The following is a 20,354-nucleotide window of genomic DNA, read 5'->3' as shown; positions in this document are numbered from 1 at the left end:
GGTCACAGGATCAGGTTATCCTTTACTTTGAGAAGGGAACACAGCTTTCAGTTTGAACATAGGTATCCATCATTTTTCCATTACAAGGCATGCATATTCTTTGCAGATGATAGAAAAACCTTACTTCTCTCTATACTTGCTGGAAGCAAAAGCCTCAGTCTTTTTTTTTTTTTTAAAGCCTTAGATGTTTTTAATAATAATGTACTCAGTGCAACACCTAATTTAAAATAAGCATGTGACAGATGCAAAATGGCCAGCCTCTTTGGCAAAAGATAGATTTATTTAGGGAAAGAGATTGAAGACAAAATAGATACCAGGAATAGTAAATATGAAATAGAGTTCAGAGGGCATATAGTTAAACTAACCAGAATTAGCCAGAATAAGGAGAAAGACACCATTAAAAGGAAGGCACTATAAAAGAGGGAAAGAGAGAGTAACCTCATAGTGGACTTAGTCCAGAAAAGGACTTAGCAAAGATCTTCATGATAACCAGATCTTTTATAAGGGAAATATAACCTCAGGGTTTCTCATGCAAAATAAATAGAAAAGTATAAACAGCTGACTGTGGCTAGTAACCTGGTCATATTTTCATTAACTTTTTAACATGTATACGTCAAAATGAACACATACTGAAAGAACATTACTGCATGTGTATAGAAGTATTTTCTCACCTCATTATGGTTTTGTGTAAGTAGCACACATCACTTAAGATGCCTCATCATAAAAGACTTTATATTAGTCCTTTACTCCTGCTATTATGAGTACAGAGATTCTGAAATTTGACTACCTGGATAAACAGATGTGGCAGTTTTACCAGAAAACAAATATTCTGGGGATAGCAGGTTCTACTTTTACAATCAAAATTGGCATTAAACAATCAATAATAACACTTCATGGAAAAGTCCATCAAAATGATTGCCTATTCAAAAAATGTTTTCTTTAAATAAAAAGATTCAGTTCTATGAAATTACCAAATGCAATGGTCTTTTACAGGATAAAAATCTGAAGTTGCACAAATGTGCAATTTCATCTGATAGAAAACTCCCATTGGTAGAAAATACTTTTACTGGGGCACCTAGTTAATGCAATGGATAGAGAACCAGCCCTGAAGTCAGGAGCACTTGAATTCAAATGTGGCCATAGTGGCCCTTGCAAAAAGGCACATATTCAAGAGGAAGGCTCAAAAACAGAAGGACCAGGGAGCTTTAAGCTAAGGGATTCAAGGAGCCACATGGAATGTACCTGACAGACTAGGTCCCAGCCCTGTCTAAAGATATGCTCATCAACATGTCCAAAGGTTGTTTAAAGATATCCAGAAGTTGAGGGATAGACTATAGGGGCTGGTAAAGAGTTCCTGCCTAGATAGTCTGGAAATCATCTGATGATAAAATTATCCCATAATAGTTTCCTTCTGACAAAAAAAAAAAAAAAAAAAGAGGTTAAGTAACAGCATGAGTTTGTTCTTGGATCAACAAGGATTTCCCAGAGAAAGAGGAAGTTCCTCAGTTCTGGGAAGCTCCCCACCATAAAACAGAGAAGTCAAAAAAATAACTCTATAGTAATAAAAACCTAAAAGCATATAACAAGACCTTTTCAAAACATAAAGGAACACTGGGTTAGTAAGAGAGAAGTTTTCTACTGGTATCATTGCCTTTATTTCATGGACTTATCTGAGGTCCTAATCAGAGAGGAAATGGGGCTAAGAAAATTTTGATTTAAATTGATGAGTTAAAAGCAGGGAGAAAAAAGTAGAATGTTCTGTAGAATAGAGATGTAGCTGGGAAAAGAGAGAAGAGAGTGAGAAAGGGAAGAAGGGAAGGAGGGAGGAGGAAAGGGAGGGAGGAAGGAAGGGAGAAGAAGGGGAGTGACAAAGGAAGGAAGGAAGGAAGGAAGGAAGGAAGGAAGGAAGGAAGGAAGGAAGGAAGGAAGGAAGGAAGGAAGGAAGGAAGGAAGGAAGGAAGGAAGGAAGGAAGGAAGGAAGGAAGGAAGGAAGGAAGAAGGAAGGAAGGAAGGAACTCTTCATTGATGTTTTTGAAGCATTAATCATAGACGCTAAATTGTATATTGGAACCCTATGAAGGCCACTCTCCAGAGTCACAAACTTCAATTTGAGCATGTTTACAGTCACTTTAAAGTTCAACAGCTCCCTTTGTGTTTCAAAATATTACAGGAATATCTTATGTAAGGAACTAATAAATTTGGATTTATCACAGATACAACCATAAGTACTATGTACCCTGGGCATAGAGAATGCCTATTTTTCACTATACTATAGGAAGCTTATTGTGAAGATACTGTCATGCTCCTGATACATACAGTAACAACATTTTCCCTTCAGAATAAAATTCTAAAGAACATACATCTGTTCTTCAAACAAGAAGATCTATACTCAAATTTTATTCTGTGATTCCTGTTGTTTTTTTTCTCTTGGTTCTGAGAAGCAACTCAGTATCACTTTGTTTGTATCACAGTGGGATGATTTTCACAAATGTTCCTATCCACTATGCAGGTGTTTTGGTAAATGTTTAATAACTAGTTCTCCAGGGAGTGGGGGATGTTATGCATGGCACACTTTTAAGTTTAATTTGAATTATTAACATTTCTGTATTACTTTTTTTAAAATCTAAATAATGAAGCAAACAATGAACCAAGCCCTGATTTGTAGCACTTCTTGATTTCTAAGGTGTAAAAATGCAGTGACCAAGCATTCATAGACTAATGATGAAGCATGTTATGCATCTCCTGACAGAGAGATGGGTGACTAAAGGGAATGATTTGTACATGTGTCAAGTGGGTAACATAACTCTTGCCTGCTGAAAGTCCTTTCCTTCCATTTGTAAACTGCACAAGAAGCTTCTGCTAAGTATGCTGAGTATGCATTCATTTCTCCTTGGCTCCTGATGCAGACACTGCAGTCAGCTGTATGTGGCTAAGAGATGGGAGGTTCCAAAACTTCTGGTTCCTGATAAGGGTCCTCTGGTCAAAATGGAGTGGGAGCAGAATTGTTCAAGTTTAAAAGCAAGACTTCTTTCTGCTTACTTTCCTCTTTCTCCCAAGGGGCTACTTCTAAGGGATATGCCACAGGAATCAATTTCTGAAAAATCAACACCTTATCAGTTGCATAAATCAATCAGCCCTTTTTTTTTGCAAAGGCTTTGCAGTTGGACAGCCAGTGTTTCATTAATGTCCTAAAGTAAGGATGATAGAGACCCATATCACATTGAATGGGCCCCCATCGTGTACTTTAAATAATTTTAAATGGAAAATTGAATTAAATTTTTGAAATGACTAAATAAATTATTGCATATTAATATTATGGATGATCTAATTATAATATAAAATTTAAATGCAACATACTAAAACATGATGTAATTGTAATGAACATAAGAATTGTAATATAATTGTGCCATATGAAATACTTTCAGAGGAAAATAGGAAGACCTCTTTAAAGTGGTACAAAAAGAAATAAACATAACAAGGAGAAACTGTTTATATAATAAATATATTATAGAGAAAATAACTAAAAAGACTTTAGAATTCCAAACAATACAATGATAAGTTATAATTCCAAAAGAAAAAAAATGAAATATGACATGATATAGGGAGGAATGAAAATCAATTATCATTTTTATTATTCATTTAGTTAAATCATTTAAAAATTAATATAATATTATTCTATTTGAATGTGTGATGATAGAGAATGTGTATTCTCTTCTGTTTTCTAAGAGATTAAAAAATAGAATATAAAGCATTTTTTCTGGGTCCCAGAATCTTGTCATTTGTCCTGCCTCCTCTGTTGTACCCTTTGAATTAGGCATTAACCATGCTCTGGAGGAACAAAAGCAACTTCTGACATGAAACCATATTTTTGATTTTTGAGAGTCTACTATAACTGGCCAGTCCCAGATCCAGCCATGCTTTATCCCAGGCTTCCTACAGGAAATCTACTTTGTACTTCTTGTTCTGAGAATGGAAATTAAATAAAAATTACCATTGCTTCTAGTATAAGAGCATCAATTGACCACAATATTGCTATAATCACTATATCTGTAACTTCTGAGACCAAAACACCTCTTCTTGGCTGTAACTACCTTATATATTTTGTGTTCTCCAACAAAATGCAAGCTTTTTAATCACAGGTGGTATTCTGCTTTTGTATTTGAATCCCTAGATTTTTACACGAATGTGTGGTTAATTCAAATATTTTCATTCTGCAGAATATTTCAAAAAGCATGGGGATAAATAATTTATGGTGCGATCTTTTATATTCTGGATGCATATCCATTTTAAGCTTATTGTGGTACATTTTATAAAGTATTGCTCTCAACCTAATTTCTGCCAAACTACTTTCCAATTTTCCCTATAAGTTCTTGTCAAATGGAAAGTTCTTTTCCAAATTCTGGAACACTGGGTTATTAAGTTTGATTGCTTCTGACTCTTCTGTTTTTGAACTGCTCATAGTTTAATTCACGCTACAATAATCCTCTGCATTCAGGAACTAACTGCTATTATTTCCTGTCTCCCAAAGAAGGAAAAACTGAAATATGAAAAATACAATAAGAAAATCACTTATATTTTCTAACTTCTCCATGCAGTAATATACTTCATATCAATTACTAATCAAGCTTTTTCAAACTATGATAAGCACTCTTGAGTATACAAGCACACAGGGAAACAGGGAAACCAAGTACAGCTTTCCCTTTTTGTTTGCTTGTTTTATAGGACATTGGCCAAAGAACTACATAGACAAAGTAATGAAAGGAAGAACAGCAAACATTTTAGGAGATGAATAGCCAATGAGAACAGAAATGGTTAGTGTGGAAATACAACTAAAGAATCCTTTGGGATTCTGTATTTCTAGTCTTTAAATGATTTGAAATTCCACTGCAACTAGTTTGAAGAAAACGGCTCTGAATGACAGCACTTTAACATTCTAGGCAAAGTGTAAGCAAAAGTTTTCAGAAACCAATACTTACAGAAAAAAAAAAAAGCGATTTATTAGTTTGCAATGACTAATTTAGTCATTTGGCAAGCATATATTACAGATCTATTATATGCGAAGTACTGTACTAGACACTTGGGAAGATATGATAGCTCTGATCTAATGGAATTTATAATCTAACAGAGATATACATCATCATTTCAATAATTCTAATTGGCTTACAATATTTTCTCTTTCCTCTTTACATATTTTTATAGATTAAATCAACACCTAATCTGTCATAGTGAACTACTGAATTATGTGATTCATAAAGGATCTAATTTAATCTCAAAACAAAAGTAATCTCAAATCAAATCTAATATGAGCTTTTAAAGAAACTTTTGAAAGATATTAATAAAAAAAGGCTTCTTGCTATTTTTCTATTTGACACTAAGTGGTTGATTGGGAGTCATGCTGTAGAAAGAACCCTGGATTTGGGGTCAGAACTTGAAAAGCTTACCAGCTATGTGACATTGAGTAAGTCATTCTACTTCTATATGCCTCACTTTCTGCATTAATCAAATGAAGATAATCATAGCACTTAGCTCTCAGAATTGTTGTGAAAATAAGAGGAAATACTGTTTATATTTCCTTCAATCTGCATTATCTTCCTACCTCATTAAGAAAAGAAGAAAAGCAAAATTCATTACAAACATGGATAATCAAGAAATCATCTAAAGCTACACAAATGCTAGCTAGTATTATTGTTAATAACAAATAAGACTAATGTTATTTATAATCCCTTGCTAAAATAAGGAATTCTATCTAAGTTCCTATTAGAAAACAACAAAGTGGGATTCTAACTTTTTCATTACTCCAAGAAGCATGAAACATTTTTTTTTTTTTTTTTTTTTGAGGCTGGGGTTAAGTGACTTGCCCAGGGTCACACAGCTAGGAAGTATTAAGTGTCTGAGACCAGACTTGAACTTGGGTCCTCCTGAATTCAAGGCTGGTGCTCTATCCACTGCGCCACCTAGCTGCCCCTAACATCTTATTTTTGTAAAGAAAATATATGTAGTGATTAGGGTCATAAATATACTGAATCATTTGAGAGCACTTCTTCATATATGGATTTAAATTCAATTAAAGAAGCATTGATTAAGTGCCCAAGATAGGAATTTTGCCAAGTGCTGGTGATACAAAGACAAAAATGAAACAGTTCCTGCTCTTAACTGTATATTCCTACCTTTCCAGGTTTTTTTTTTTCTTTTTTTTATTGTTCAAAGAGCATTTGATTCCTCCCCACCCCCAGTTACATGTAAAAAAAATTAGCATACAATTTTTAAGTTGAAAAACCTTTATTTCCTTTCAATGGCATTAACTATTCCTTTCAAGGATATTATACAGAACGTTCAATAAGTTTGCCTTCTTCCTCTTAAATCAAAGTAACACTGAATTAAAATATCTCATAAAGTATCATCTAACTATGTTAATAATGGGCTTGGTGTGAGAAATATTAAGTTGATCTTGAATACACATATTATTGAATTTTTTTAAATATTTAAAGAAAGCAGCAATGCAATGGATTTAATTATTTTACATAATGTCACACTTATCTGAAAATCACTTATATAATCATTACCACACATGTAGGATATTGGATAAGTCATTTAACCTATCAGGGATGGACTAGATAGCACCTACTCCATCATCTGAGATTCTAGCTCTTCATTATTTGATGATTCTAAATTATACATATCCATTATAGAAAAGAGTCAAGAAGATAAAAAAAAACTCTTGATAACAAAAAAAGAAAGAAACAAAGAAAACACCACTCGTGATTCCCATGGGTTCAAATTCATTGGATAGCACCTCAGTCCATTAGAGACTATTGGCTCTTATTTTATATAAGATTATAGTATTCCCATTTATCTAGGCTTACATCTCCTGCATATTCAAAATAGAAGCTAAGAAATGACATAAGTTTCCAGGAACAAAACAAAACAACAACAACAACAACAACAAAAACTATGTGTATGTGTGTATTTCTATATAACATACACACACATACAGATGGATAGACAGATAAGCACACAAAAAACAAGTAAAGTTTTTTTTTAATAATGCAATCTGGGATTATTTAGTGTAGGGGTATAGTCCTTAATATATCTTAATAGTAGCTCCAAATTTTCATTGAATTACAGAAAAATGAAGTGATTGATATTCATAATAGCATACATTTTTACAAGATTTTGAGTTCCAGTTTTTTCTTCCTCCCTCCATTCTCTCCCCCCTTTCAAAGTCTGATAGGCAGCTTAATATAATTTATATATATATATATATATATATGTTATTATGTAAATCCTGTTATCATGTAAAATATATTCACATATTAAGAAAAAAACTCAAGAAATAGTAAATTGAAAACAATATGCTTCAATCTACACTCAGGATCCATCAGTTCTTTATCTGGTTATGGATAGCATTTTCCTTTGTGAGTTCTTTGTATTTGTTTTAGATCATTGTGTTGCTGAGAAGATAGTATCAATTATAAATGATAATCATATAATGTTGCTGATTCTATGTATAATGTTTTTTTGACTGCTAATTTCACTTTGCATCAGTTCATGCAAGTCTTTGTTTTTTCTGATTTTCTATTTATCATCACTTATTTCTTAATAATAATCCATTATGTTTATACACAATTCATATATATTTTTGCTTATTTATTGGTTGTATTTATCAAGTTCTGAGAGGGGACAGCTGAAGTACCCCAACCAGTATAGTTTTGCTGTCAATTTCTTCTTATAATTCACTTTAACTTCTCTAAGAATTTGAATATTAAACCATTTGGTCCCTATATGTTTAGTATTGATATTGCTTTATTGTCTATGATGCCTTTTTAGCAAGATATAGCTTCCTTCATAACTCTTTTAATTAGGTCTGATTTTGCTATTACTTTGATATCAGGATTACTCTCCTTGGTTTTTGTTTTTTATTTCAGCTGAAGCATAACAGATTCTGCTTTAGCCCCTTATCTGTGTATGTGTGTATGTCTGTTTCAAGTGTGTTTCTTGTAAATGACATATTGTAGGATTCTCATTTTTGATCCACTGTGTTGTCTGCTTCTGTTTTATTAGAGAGTTCATCCCATTCACATTCACAGCTATGATTAATACCTGTGTATTTCTCTCCATCTTATTTTTTTCTCCTATTTGTTCTCTTTTCCATTTCACCCTTTCTTTCCTCATCAGTATTTTGCTTCTAACACCTCCCCTGATCTGTCCTCTTTTCTATCAGTTCCCTCCTCCTTTCACTTAGTCTCCTTACCTCCTACTTTCCTGGTAAGTAAGATAGATTTCTGTTTTCACCTGGTTGTAATTATCCTTATTCCCTGTTTGGGCCAATACTGATGAGAGTAAAAACAGTGTTTTTTGCCCATCCTCCCATCTTTCTCTCCACTATATGTTGTTCATACCTGTCATGTGAAATAATTTATGCCATTCTATCTCTCCTTTCCTTCTGCACCCAGTATACTTCTCTTTTTTGTGCTTTATTTTATTTTATTTAATTTATTTATTTTTTTTTTTTTGCTGAGGCAATTGGGGTTAAGTGACTTGCCCAGGGTCACCCAGCCAGGAAGTGTTCTGTGTCTGAGGTCAGATTTGAACTCAGGTCCTCTTGATTACAGGTCCACTCCACCACCTAGCTGCCCCCATGCCTTAATTTTTTAAATGTCATTCTCTCAAATTTACTCATACCCATTGTCTATGTTTATTTTTCCTATCTGTATTATAATATAGTCTTTAAGAATTATGACTATAATCTTCCCATTTATGGATGCAAACAGTTATCTGTCTTGAATTCCTTATGCCTTCTTTTTTTTTTTTCCTTTTTTACCTGTTTATGTTTCTCTTGGATCTTGATATTAGAAGTCAAATTTTTGGTTTAGTTCTAGTCTTCTCCTTATGAAAGCTTGAAATCCATCTATTTTGTTGAATGATTTTTTTTCCTGAGTAAGTTTTTTCTTGGTTGTAATCTGAACTTTTTTGACTCCTAGAAATATCAGGATTCATGACATCTAATTCTTTAATTTGCCAGCTGCCAAATCCTGTGTAATCCTAATTGTGATTCCCTAATATTTGAATTCTTTCTGGCCACTTGTAGTATTTTTGTCTTGACCTGATAGTTCCAAAATTTGGCTATGATGCTCCTTGGAGATTTTTATATTGGAATCTCTTTCCTGAGATGATTGGTAGATTCTTTTTTTCAAGTAGTCAGATTCTTTTTTGTTGTTATTTGCTCATCTTTTGGCAGAGTGGGGGGGATGAGTGGGAGGGGTGATTTTTTGTCTTTTAAATTTGAATTCTACTCCCAAGTTGGAAGGAATATTATCTCAGCTCTTTTGCTAGGAGCTGCAGGGCCTGACTGTTTACTTGGTGCTGTCTTGATGTTGCTCTGAGGCCCATTGGGGAGAGTATGCTGAGGGATTAGGGTGGGAGGTGGCTGACACTACTGGAGTTTGTAGGGAGGCTGTAGGGTTGTACTTTACCTGGTGCTGAGCCAAGGTCCCATTGATGCTGACTGGCTTGTGCAGAGGCCAAGTGGGGTGTTTCTACATTTGTTCCGGGCTACACTGAAGCACGCACTGATATGGCAGCTGGAGGATATCTGCCTTCCCAGAGCTATGTGAATGTATGTGGTGCTCTGGCTTCCTAAGGATGCTCACCTTTCCAATCTGTGCCCAACTTTGTGGTGGTATGGCCAAGGTAGGATACCTGGACAGCCTGAGGCTACACCAAAGTACATGTTGCTTCCTGGAACTGGAATCTGTCAGCTCCCCTGACTAGACCAAAGTACATATGGGGTCCTGATATGGTGAGACAGATTGAAAGAAATAAGGGCAGAAAGCTTCTGAGTGAATAAAGTGATAAGGAAGAGAAGAGGAAATTGTGGCAATTTTATTTTTCTAAATGTGAATACATTTAGAAATTCATACTCTAGATTATAGAATTCATATTCTAAAATATGAAACAAAGCTCTCCATTGAGAGAGTACAGGGAGAAAGAACCATAAGAAATTCAAGAAGATTTGGAATGGTTTGGAAGAACTTCTGTGGAAAGTAATATACTGAGTTGCTAAGGGAGGTATAGAAAGATTGCCTATTAACAAGGATATCTCAATTGAAATTGTAAAAAAATAAATTTGTAGTGAACCTAGTCAAAATGATTGTATGACTTCTCCACCTTAATTCAGTAGATCATAGGTAGAAGAGAAATTGAAAGTGATTGAAGACTGAGATTTGACCAGGTGTAATTAGAATATGATGGGCAGACTAGGGATTCAAAAAGAGGACATTGTAGAGTTGAAATGATTTAACAAGAGGTCAAGATGAGAAAAAGAGAAGAAATAGTGCAGGGAAGATAATTGAAGGTCAAGGGACTCAGATCATGGAGTAAGGTTGTATAAGATAGAGGTGAAAAGTCAATAGATTATGATCAGATAAAGGGATTTCAGAATTATTGAACATAAAGGTAGTACACTTTTGGATGATGACAAGATCAAAGATGTTACCATCTTTACATGTGCTTATGTATTGAGATGGGATGGAAGAGTAGCTCATGAGAAATGAATAGGGAGAAGAAATAAATGGTTAGAGTATTTTAGGAATAATATATAGATGTGTTATATACATATATGTATATATATGTATATATACATATATATAGAGAGAGTATTTTAGAATTATATATATATATATATATATATATATATATATATATATATATATATATATATATATAAAATCCCTAGTATTAAGGCAGAAATTGGTAGTATCAACTAGACCAGAACCAGTCTCTAACAAATGGGTGGCTGGAGTCAAATAGACAAGATTCAGAAATCAAACAAGTGAAGTGTTCTTGTTTGGTTTTCTGGAGGTCTCGGGACCAGCCTTCATTTCAGTTGAGTAATCACCACGAGAATAGCCAGGTGAAGAGTATAACTCATCACTGAAAGAAGAGTGCCAGTCCTTCCCAAAGAGTTTGGAGGTCAGAGGCAAATTTAGTATGAAACAGCAAGCATTAAGTCAGGATGGCCCTCTTTCACTACTCTTCTTTCTTCCAAAGGGAGAAGATTGACAGGAAAAATGGCACAGTAGGATATGGAAGTCTAAATGACACAGGTGAGAGAAGTCCCTTTCCCCACTAACTTTCCTCTTCTTCTATCATAGGACAATTGCAATAGAAAAGGAAAGGGCTGAAGTCAAAGTTTGCTCCTTTATGCACCAAAGGTTGACCAAACCCTATTTGGGGACTAGGCTGGTGGCTGGAGGTTGAAGTTGCTTTGCTTTGGTACAAATGAAGTCATTATTTCAGAACAGATAGAAGATGACTCATCTAACCCCTTGCAGCTATCTCTCAGGCAACATACTGCACCCAGCAGGAAACAGAAGTCATTTAGCTGGGTCAAAGGAAAATTTGGTGCCTCTCTCCCTACACATGAGAAATCAGCAAAGATCTCATGAATAAGGTTAGCTTTGAAGGAAATCAGGAATTTGATTTCAAATTCTTAATAGGAATTTAGATACTCTAAATCATATTTAATTTTTATTAAAACTTATTAAAACATTTGAAAATCCACTTCTATGTATTATTTAGAACTTTATTATCTCGGAAACAGCAATATTGTAATAATGATTAACTGTGATTTAGATACACTGATAAAGAAAATGATCCAGGATAATTCTGAAGGACCCATGATGAAAAATGCTATTTATCTCCAGAGAGAGAGAACTGATAAGCTCTGAATGCAAATAGTTTCACTTCATTTTTCTTGGTGTTTTTTTGGCATGTATGTTTTCTTTTGAAACATGACTAATATGGAAATATATATTTGCATGACTTCATATACTAAAATCCTATTGCTTGTCTTCTCAGGGTGTAAAAATGGGGTGGAGAGGCAGGAGGGAATTTGGAACTCAATTTTAAAAAGTGAATGCTATTTTTTAAAATATAATTTGAAAATATTTAATGAAAAATGTATTTTTTAAAATTGAACTTCAGTATCAGAAGATGCTATTAAAAACAAGCTATTGAGAAAGAATTAAGAGGTAAAGCTTATGGGAATAATATTAAAAGAAGTATTTCAAAGAAGAATACTTAAAGAATAGGCAAGTATGGAAATATAGTGAAGGTTAATGATTCTTTAAAGTGGAGGGGGAAAAGAAATATTAAATAGAACAGAGGAAATTTTAGTCAGATGTGAAATAAGTAAATTAGCGGAAAAACTTAAAATTATAGGTATCCTATATAACAGAGACACCTACTGGTCATTTTAATCTCACTCATCTTACTTAAAATCTTATAAATATAGAATTCTATTACTCATTTTATCCAGATCCCTCAATCAATTAAGCATTCAAATCATGAATATGATGCATGACATGCCAACAATTTAGTGAAGTGCATTTTGTTCTTTGAGTCTGGAAGAAAACTATCCAACAATGTCAATTTTGCTAGTCATTTTAATAGATTTTTAAATTAAACTTTTTGGTGCTTAATCTGCTATTAAGATATTACTTTAAAATCCACTAAACAAGTCTACTAAATAGAAACAATGAATTGCTTTCTGCTTTTAAAGTACAAAATAATGCTGATGGCCCAAATCGAAAGACAAGTTATTCAAGAGCCTAGTCATTCCTCAACAAAATGATAAGTTCCTTGGCATCAGAGATCATGTCTTATCCTATCTCTGCATCCCCTGAAGTGCCCATTATAGTATTGAGCAGAGCAAGTACTCAATAAGTACTTATATGTACTTTTATGATTGATTTAATGATTATGGTAAATATATTTTCATGGGCTTCCCTATCATGATTATGATATGATATGCATAATTAATTTACATTTTTATGTAACTGAAAATCCTAATTTTTAAAACAGGATTGTACTTTAATTTGATGGATTGAAGTTTTTAAGTTTTAAAAGAAAATACATGCTGTAGTTATCAACATCTTAATTAATATATATGTATATGTATATATGAATTTATGTATATAATTTAAAACAAAGACTATATTACCTCTAATCTTTATTCCCTTAAGGGAGGATGCAGTAAATGGTCAATTAGAATTAACCAATCAATTTTCATATTGGATCTCATTAATCTCATTGCTAGCAGACAGTAACTGAAAAGCATATGAACAAAATTTCTAGAACTTAGATAGTTCACTTTTTCCAAATGTTCTAATCATAAAACAAGTTAACAGTTAATCTTCAACATTTGTCCATTTAACTTTTAAAATTTCAAGTACCTTTTAAGCAACCTCATTTTCACCTTCATAGTTCATGACTATGAAGAGACACAATGCTCACAAGTTTGTAGAGCAGAAAGTATCCTCCTAGATGCTTCTCTGGTCTTATTCTTTCTTCCATTGCAAAAAGAACTCCCCATGCACTTCCTGAGTATTTTCATTGTCTGCCTTTAAACTCAAGTTTGGTGTTGCAATTAAAACCCCCCCCTCCAAATATAGTACACATCCTTTGGGCTCTAATCCTAAGCATGCAAAGTTAGTGATGCAGTTTAGTGAGAAAATAAAGCTAAATCATGCTGGAATGACTGTATGCTCTCAACTGCAAAAGATTATAGGATTTTGGTGGTCATAGGAACCTATTTCTCTATTTCCCATAAATTTAATCTATCAACATTCACATCTTTTAATTTCATGACATTTTCTAGGAATGTTATCCTCTTGCAAATATGTCAAAGTAAACATTGCATTCTCTTTCCAAGACAAGAGATTTCCATTTAATGTACTGTCATGATTATACCCCTGAACAGCTTCTCCATGTTGACATTTTTATCATTAGCTTCCTTTTCTAGCTTTTAATTAAACAATGCTTTAATAATATATTACGGATTTTTGTCTAAAAATTGAAATCAAGACTACTGGACTATAGTGGGAAGGTTACATTTTCTTGTCTTTTTGGAAAATTGAAACATTTATCTTTTTCCCAAAATGCTGCTATTTTACTCTAAGATCTTTCAGATATAATTGACAGTGATTCAGCAATCATGCCAATAGTTCCTTCCATATCCAAGGATATAATTTACCTGGTTAAAGTGACCTGCTTCATCAATGGCAAATAAGTGCTTTCTATCATCTTGCTTAATTTTGTATATCAATTCCCTATTAGCTAGTTTTGTGCAGTTATTTTAAGATGAAGAAAAATAGAAATTAAGATTCTGCTGTCTCTCTGTTATTAGCACCATGTAGTGCTGTGGTAAGGGATGTATACAAGGGAACTTCTCTCTGCCAAGGCATGTGAGCTTTAAAATACCATCCTCTACCCCCCAAAGAGATGGGCTTCTAATTGAGACTGCAAACTGAGAATATCAGAAGAGAACTATTACCATCTGTTGGAGAACTAAAGGCAAAGTGATGCTGCACAAGACAAAAGAGGTTCAATAAGAGCAAATTGATTCCACCATCTGCTAGGAATGAGAGAATAGAGATAGAATAATGAGTTGTACTGTGCCAGAGAAACTATGAAAGAGAATGTGTGAAGCCTCAGTAGAAAAATATATGTTGCCACATAAGAAACAGAACCTACTAGGAAATGACTATGGCTTTATAGGCCTTAGGAAAAGATTGATCATAGAAGACATAATTATTTCCTCAGTTTCCTCCTCAGAGTCCTATTTCAATCTGCAGATATATTTGTATCAGATAGTGATGTTCTCATATTCTTTTAGAGGACAGAATGAGTCAGAAAAAAGAAAAATCCTCCAAAGCATAACCAGTTCTATCAGAAGGTCCAAGATTCAGGCACTAAAGATATTGCTAAGTTTCTAACAGAAGGGTCATTATGTTCATGATTTTTATGATTAGGGAGAAAGAGAGGAGTTAATTAGGACACCAATTAAGAATTAATTCTCCCACCTCATCCCTAGTCCATTTGATAAAAAAAAAAAACACAGAAAGAAAAGTTAATAGAGACAAGGTGTTAATATGTTAGTCCAAATGCGGAGAAAATGTAAAGAACTTCTTTGGTGGAATTACAGAAGTTAGCTATTGCTTGTTCAATGTTGTTAATGCTGTTCCAGTCATTTTCCTACATGCAATTTTGTGCACTCATATAGTTCAAGAGTTCATAGAAAGTCTTTTTTTTTTTTAAAACTAAAACCATATTCCAATATTAATCAGGTAGAAGACATTTCTAAGATTAGGAAAATTGAAATAGATTTAAAATTGCTGTCAATGAAATTCCTTGGAGCCAGGAAATTTCTGCAAAAGCCCTAAATCTAGCATTATACTTTCATAAAGGGCCTGCAGCTGTATCCCAAATAAATCCACCTGGGGCAAAATTAATACAAATTATCCCCAAACAGTACCACAACTTCCTTGCTTACTCTGGCCCAACTGGTATTAAGAAGCCATTAGAGACTAACTCATATCTTTCTAATATCACCAATGCCCCAGACTGAATGCAGATCATCCCCCTGGATGCCTTTAAAATGAAGAACACAAACATACACATTCAGTTGACTGGAGAAATCTATTTTACCTTACAGGAAAGCAGAGAAGAAGAATATATGAGAAGTGGTCAGGGAGAAGGTGATGGAAGGGAGGGCAGATTCGGGGAGGTAAAAGTTAGAAGCAAAACAATTTTGAGAATGAATAGGGTAAAAGGAGAAAGTAAGTAGGGTAAATGGGGGCAAATAGGATGGAAGAATACAATTGGTAATCATTACTGTGAAAAACAGTTGTTACAGAGTTTCTCTGATAAAGACTATTTCTCAAGCATATAGAAAATTGAGTCAATCTTATGATTATAAAAGCCATTCCTTCATTGATAAATGGTCAAAGGAAACGACAAAATTTTCAGACAAAATAATGGGAGCAATCTGTGGTCATATGCAGAGGTGCTCTGGATCATTATTGATTAGAGAGGTGCAAATGAAAACATCCAGGGCCATCTCTAGTTCTCCTGATGTATATTTGGCCACTGGATCCAAAGGGCTCTGCAGGGGAAAATGTGGCAGGTGACCTTGCACAGCCTCCCTCCCTTAAATCCTTCACAGCATCACCTTCCCGATGTCATGGTCCTCTTTGAGAACTAAGGACAAACAACATACAACAAGCAAATTAAAATAACTCAGGGCTATCTCTCAGATTGGTCAACAAGACAGAAAAAGAAAATGACAAATGTTGAAAGGGATGTGGGAAAATTTAAAAATGAGTGTATATTGATTCAATCAATCTGGAGTGCACTTTGGAACTTTGCTCAAAGGGCTATAAAACCCTGCATATGCTTTTCTAAATAATTAGAAATTGAATTTGAGAGGATGTCAATCAATTAGTAGATGCCTGAACAAGTTGTTTTATATATTTATGATGGATTACTATTGTGCTTTAAAAATTGATTAGCAGGCTGTTGTCAAAACAACCTGGAATTACATGAGCTGATGCAAAGCGAAATGAGCAGAACAAGAACACTGTATGCAGTAACAGCCATATTTTAGGTGATTTACTGTGAATATTTTAATTATTTTCTGCTATACAATGATTCAAGACAATTTTGAAGGACCTATAATGAAAAGTGATGTTCATCTTGAGAGAGAGAACTGAGCGTCTGAATGCAGACCAAAGATAACTTTTTTTTTTTACTTCTTTTATTTTATTTTATTTTTTTTGGTCTTTGTTTTCTTTCACTGAATGACTTACATGGAATGTGGTTTGTGTGACTATACATGGATTATCTATGTAAAATTACTTGCTTTATCAATGAGGGAGAAAGAAGAAAATTTGAAACAAAATTTAAAAGGAAAAAAAATGTTAAAATCGTTCATACATGTAATGGGGGGGGTTGTTAAATTAAATTAAGGACACCTGAGGCCAACCTTGGACTAAGGTAATCCTGAGTTTAAATCCAGCCTCACACTTGATACTTAATAGCTAAGTGACTCTGGACAAACCCCAATTCCCCACGAAAGAGAAAAAAAAAAAAAAAAAAAAAAAGGAAGATATTCTCTATAAAGATACTAAGGGAGGAAAATCCAAGGATTTTTGGGCAGCAAAGAAGAAACTTAGAGCTGGCAGTCAGGAGTCAATAAGAAAAGTGAAGGAAATAAATGATATGACAAAGGGTAAACTGTGATGAAAGAGAAAGATAAGAGTTATAAAAAAAGGACTTAGCAAAAAATAGTATGTTTTAGCTAAAAAGAAAACCAAATTTTAAAAAGTAAGATCAGTAATTATGATTTCAAATGAGACAACGACAAAAAGACAATTTTCAATAATAAACAGAAAAGTGACATATTGCTCAAAAATAACATGGATAATGAATTAATTTCAGTACATAACACATATGTACCAAGTAGGGTAGCTTCTAAATTCTCAAAAGAAAATCAAATTAACTATAAGGAGAAATGACAAAACTATAACTGTAATGTTCTGTTGTCTCCAGAGACTGCCCATCGCTCTCTGGGAGATCTGTCTTAACTCAATCTCTCAGCTCACCAACTCTGACCTAAAGTAGAGCCTGTCCTCAATCTCTCAAATACCGCCCTCTTTTATCTTCCCAGAGAATGGGTGTGGGATAATGCAAGGGCTTGTGGGAAGATTACTTCTACCAATGAACTTGCTCCTTTTAAACATTAAGCTCCTCCCCAGAAGTTCAAAGGGGTAAAACTCCCTTTAAAGGCTGAGAACTAGAGAATTGTTAAGTACTGACTTAGCACTTAGTAAGAACCTAATATCTCATTAGCACTTAGTAAGAACTTAACATATAACTATAACCTTATCTATCCCTTGTAAACCTAAATAAATCTAAGAGAAAAATAAAGAAAAGTATGAAAGATTTGAATAAAATTATAGAAAAATTACATTATGATACATCTTAATTATTGAATAGAAATGAGTATTCCATTCAACGTAAAAAAAAAAAGAAAAGAAAATAAGAAAAACATTCACTAAGCACTGCCCTCAAGGAGCTTACAAGCTAATAGAGGAAACAATATGAATGTGTATGTATGAACATACACACACACACACACACCAAAGATATACAAAATGGGTAGGAAATAATTAAGAGGGAATGCACTAGAATTTAGGGCTGAGGAAGATTTCCCCTAAAAATGGGATTTTAGTTGGGAGTTTAAAGACAGAGCACTATTTAAAGTAGTCAGAGCAAAGAAAGGACAGAGTTCCAGAAATGGAGGACAGACAAAAAGCCCAGAAACAATGGAGTATCTTGTTTGTGAAATAGCCAGGAGGCCATTGCTATTATATATGTTGGGGAGAAAGATATAAGAAGACTGAAAAAAATAAGAGAGGGCTAGAATATAAAGGACTTTGAATGCCAAAAAGCAGTTTGGTTTTACTCTTGGAAATAATAAGGAAGCCACTAGAGTTTATCAAGTAGGGAGAATGATATTATCAGACCCGAGTCTTAGGAAAATCACTTGAGTCACGAAAGATGGGCTAGAGTAAGAAAGAGACTCAAGACTAGCTCTTTTGCTGATAGGTTCTTAGATTATCTCATTATCATTCTCTTTTTATAAATCACTTATTGTTTTTTATAACTTGTTCCTTAACCCACTTATTCTTTAAGATTAGGTTATTTTGTCTCCAATTAGTTTTTATTGTTTACATTGTCCTTTATAAATGCAATTTATATAGCATTATGATTTGAAAAGGATGGATTTAATATCTACTTTTCAGAATTTAACTATCAAGTTTTTGGCCTAAAATATGGTTAATTTTTGTAAAGATGTCATTACTGCCAAGAAAAGGCTTATTCTCTCTAAATATCTATCATATCTAGTTAATTCTGAGATTCTATCCATTTCCTTTAGTTCTTATTTATTTTTTGGTTCCATTTATCTAGTTCTGAGAAGGGAAGGTTGAAATCCCCCACTGTTATAATTTTTATAGCTATCTGCAATTCATTTTTGTTTGTTTGTTTGTTTGTTTAAAAATCTGGATGTTGATAACAGGCAGATACCAACCCCTGGACCTACCACCTGCTTCAGTGTATCTCTAAATAAAAAAAGGCAGGAGCCATGCCAGGGATCTTGCCATGGGATTCAGTTCACACCAGGCATCCCAGACTGGGAACAGATCAGTATCAGATAAGCTGCCTACATCCTCCAGATGTGCCAGTCACCCACCATCTTAGCCTCTAAACCTGCACCAGATGCAAAAGTGTCCCGTGGACCGCAGAGCAATACCAGTCCAACTCCACGTAAATAAGGAGATGGGGTTACTGATATTTCAACAGAGCCATTAATTAAGAGAAATCATGCTGCCATCTTAAAACCATATTATGAAAAGCATTGTTCTGTGGCCAACCCTGGTTTCTGTTTTCAATGATCTAACGCTCTGAAGTTGTAGTTATTTTCTGGAGATTCAATCTTGTGTAAAGTTCACAATGCCCCAGAAAATGTGCCAGGACCTTGTTTTCTCGTGATCTCAAGTTTAAATGCACCTTTGATTAATCTTAGGAGGAGGGGCCGAAGTATCTAACTTCCTGGGAATTCTCTCTATCTTCCCCCCTTTTTTTTTTTCTTTATTGGTGCTCTTAAGTCTGGAAGTCTGGATCCTGCCTATGGACCCTATCCATAATCTTTTAATAGTCAGGAAACAGCCTACCAGAGTAGGTCCAAAGATAACGATACATTTAAATAAAATTAATGAGTATGATTTCATACCTAATGGCATTGAGTGTTTCTTGTGCTCTCTTAATTCAATCACATTTGGATAAAAATATTTCTGATAATTTATTTGATATTTTATTGATAACGATTGTTTTCAAAACTGAGTTCCAGATTACCTCCCGGCTTCCCCCCCCCCCCCCCCACATACACACACCACTGAGAAGATACATGTGAAGTTAAACAAAACATTTCCATAAAAGTATTGTTGGGAAAGAAATCATAGATTTTTACCCCCAATTTTTTTTTCCAAGAAAAAAAAAGTTTAAAAAAAAGTATGATTCAGTCTAAACTCAGACACAATCAGTTCCTTCTCTGGGTATAGATAACATTTTTCATCATTAAGTCCTTCAAAGTAGTCTTGGGTTATTGTATTGATGAGAATCCCACAGCTTTGCTTTTCCTTGCTACTTTCAGCATTATTTTATTGCATTAAAAAAAAATATTACGAAAAGGGGTCCTCAGGTTTTATTTATTTTTTAACAACTAGTTTCCCAAGTATAAGCTCTTTAAAGTTACCATAAGAATGGATTCTTCAAAAGAGCATTCCTTCCATTTTTCCTCCGCTAAAGGATGGCTTCAGTCAGTCCCTACAGGCGGCCCCCCATCCTTCATCCCGCCCACCGGATGCAGATGCGCGCTAGAGAATAAGGATGTAGGGCACCTGGGGGTGGGGACTGGAGCAAAGTAGAGAAGAGAGGAAGAGGATGGTAAA

This window comes from Sminthopsis crassicaudata, chromosome 3 (genome assembly GCF_048593235.1).
Source record: "Sminthopsis crassicaudata isolate SCR6 chromosome 3, ASM4859323v1, whole genome shotgun sequence".
Taxonomy (NCBI): domain Eukaryota; kingdom Metazoa; phylum Chordata; class Mammalia; order Dasyuromorphia; family Dasyuridae; genus Sminthopsis; species Sminthopsis crassicaudata.
This window is presented reverse-complemented; position numbering follows the sequence as displayed.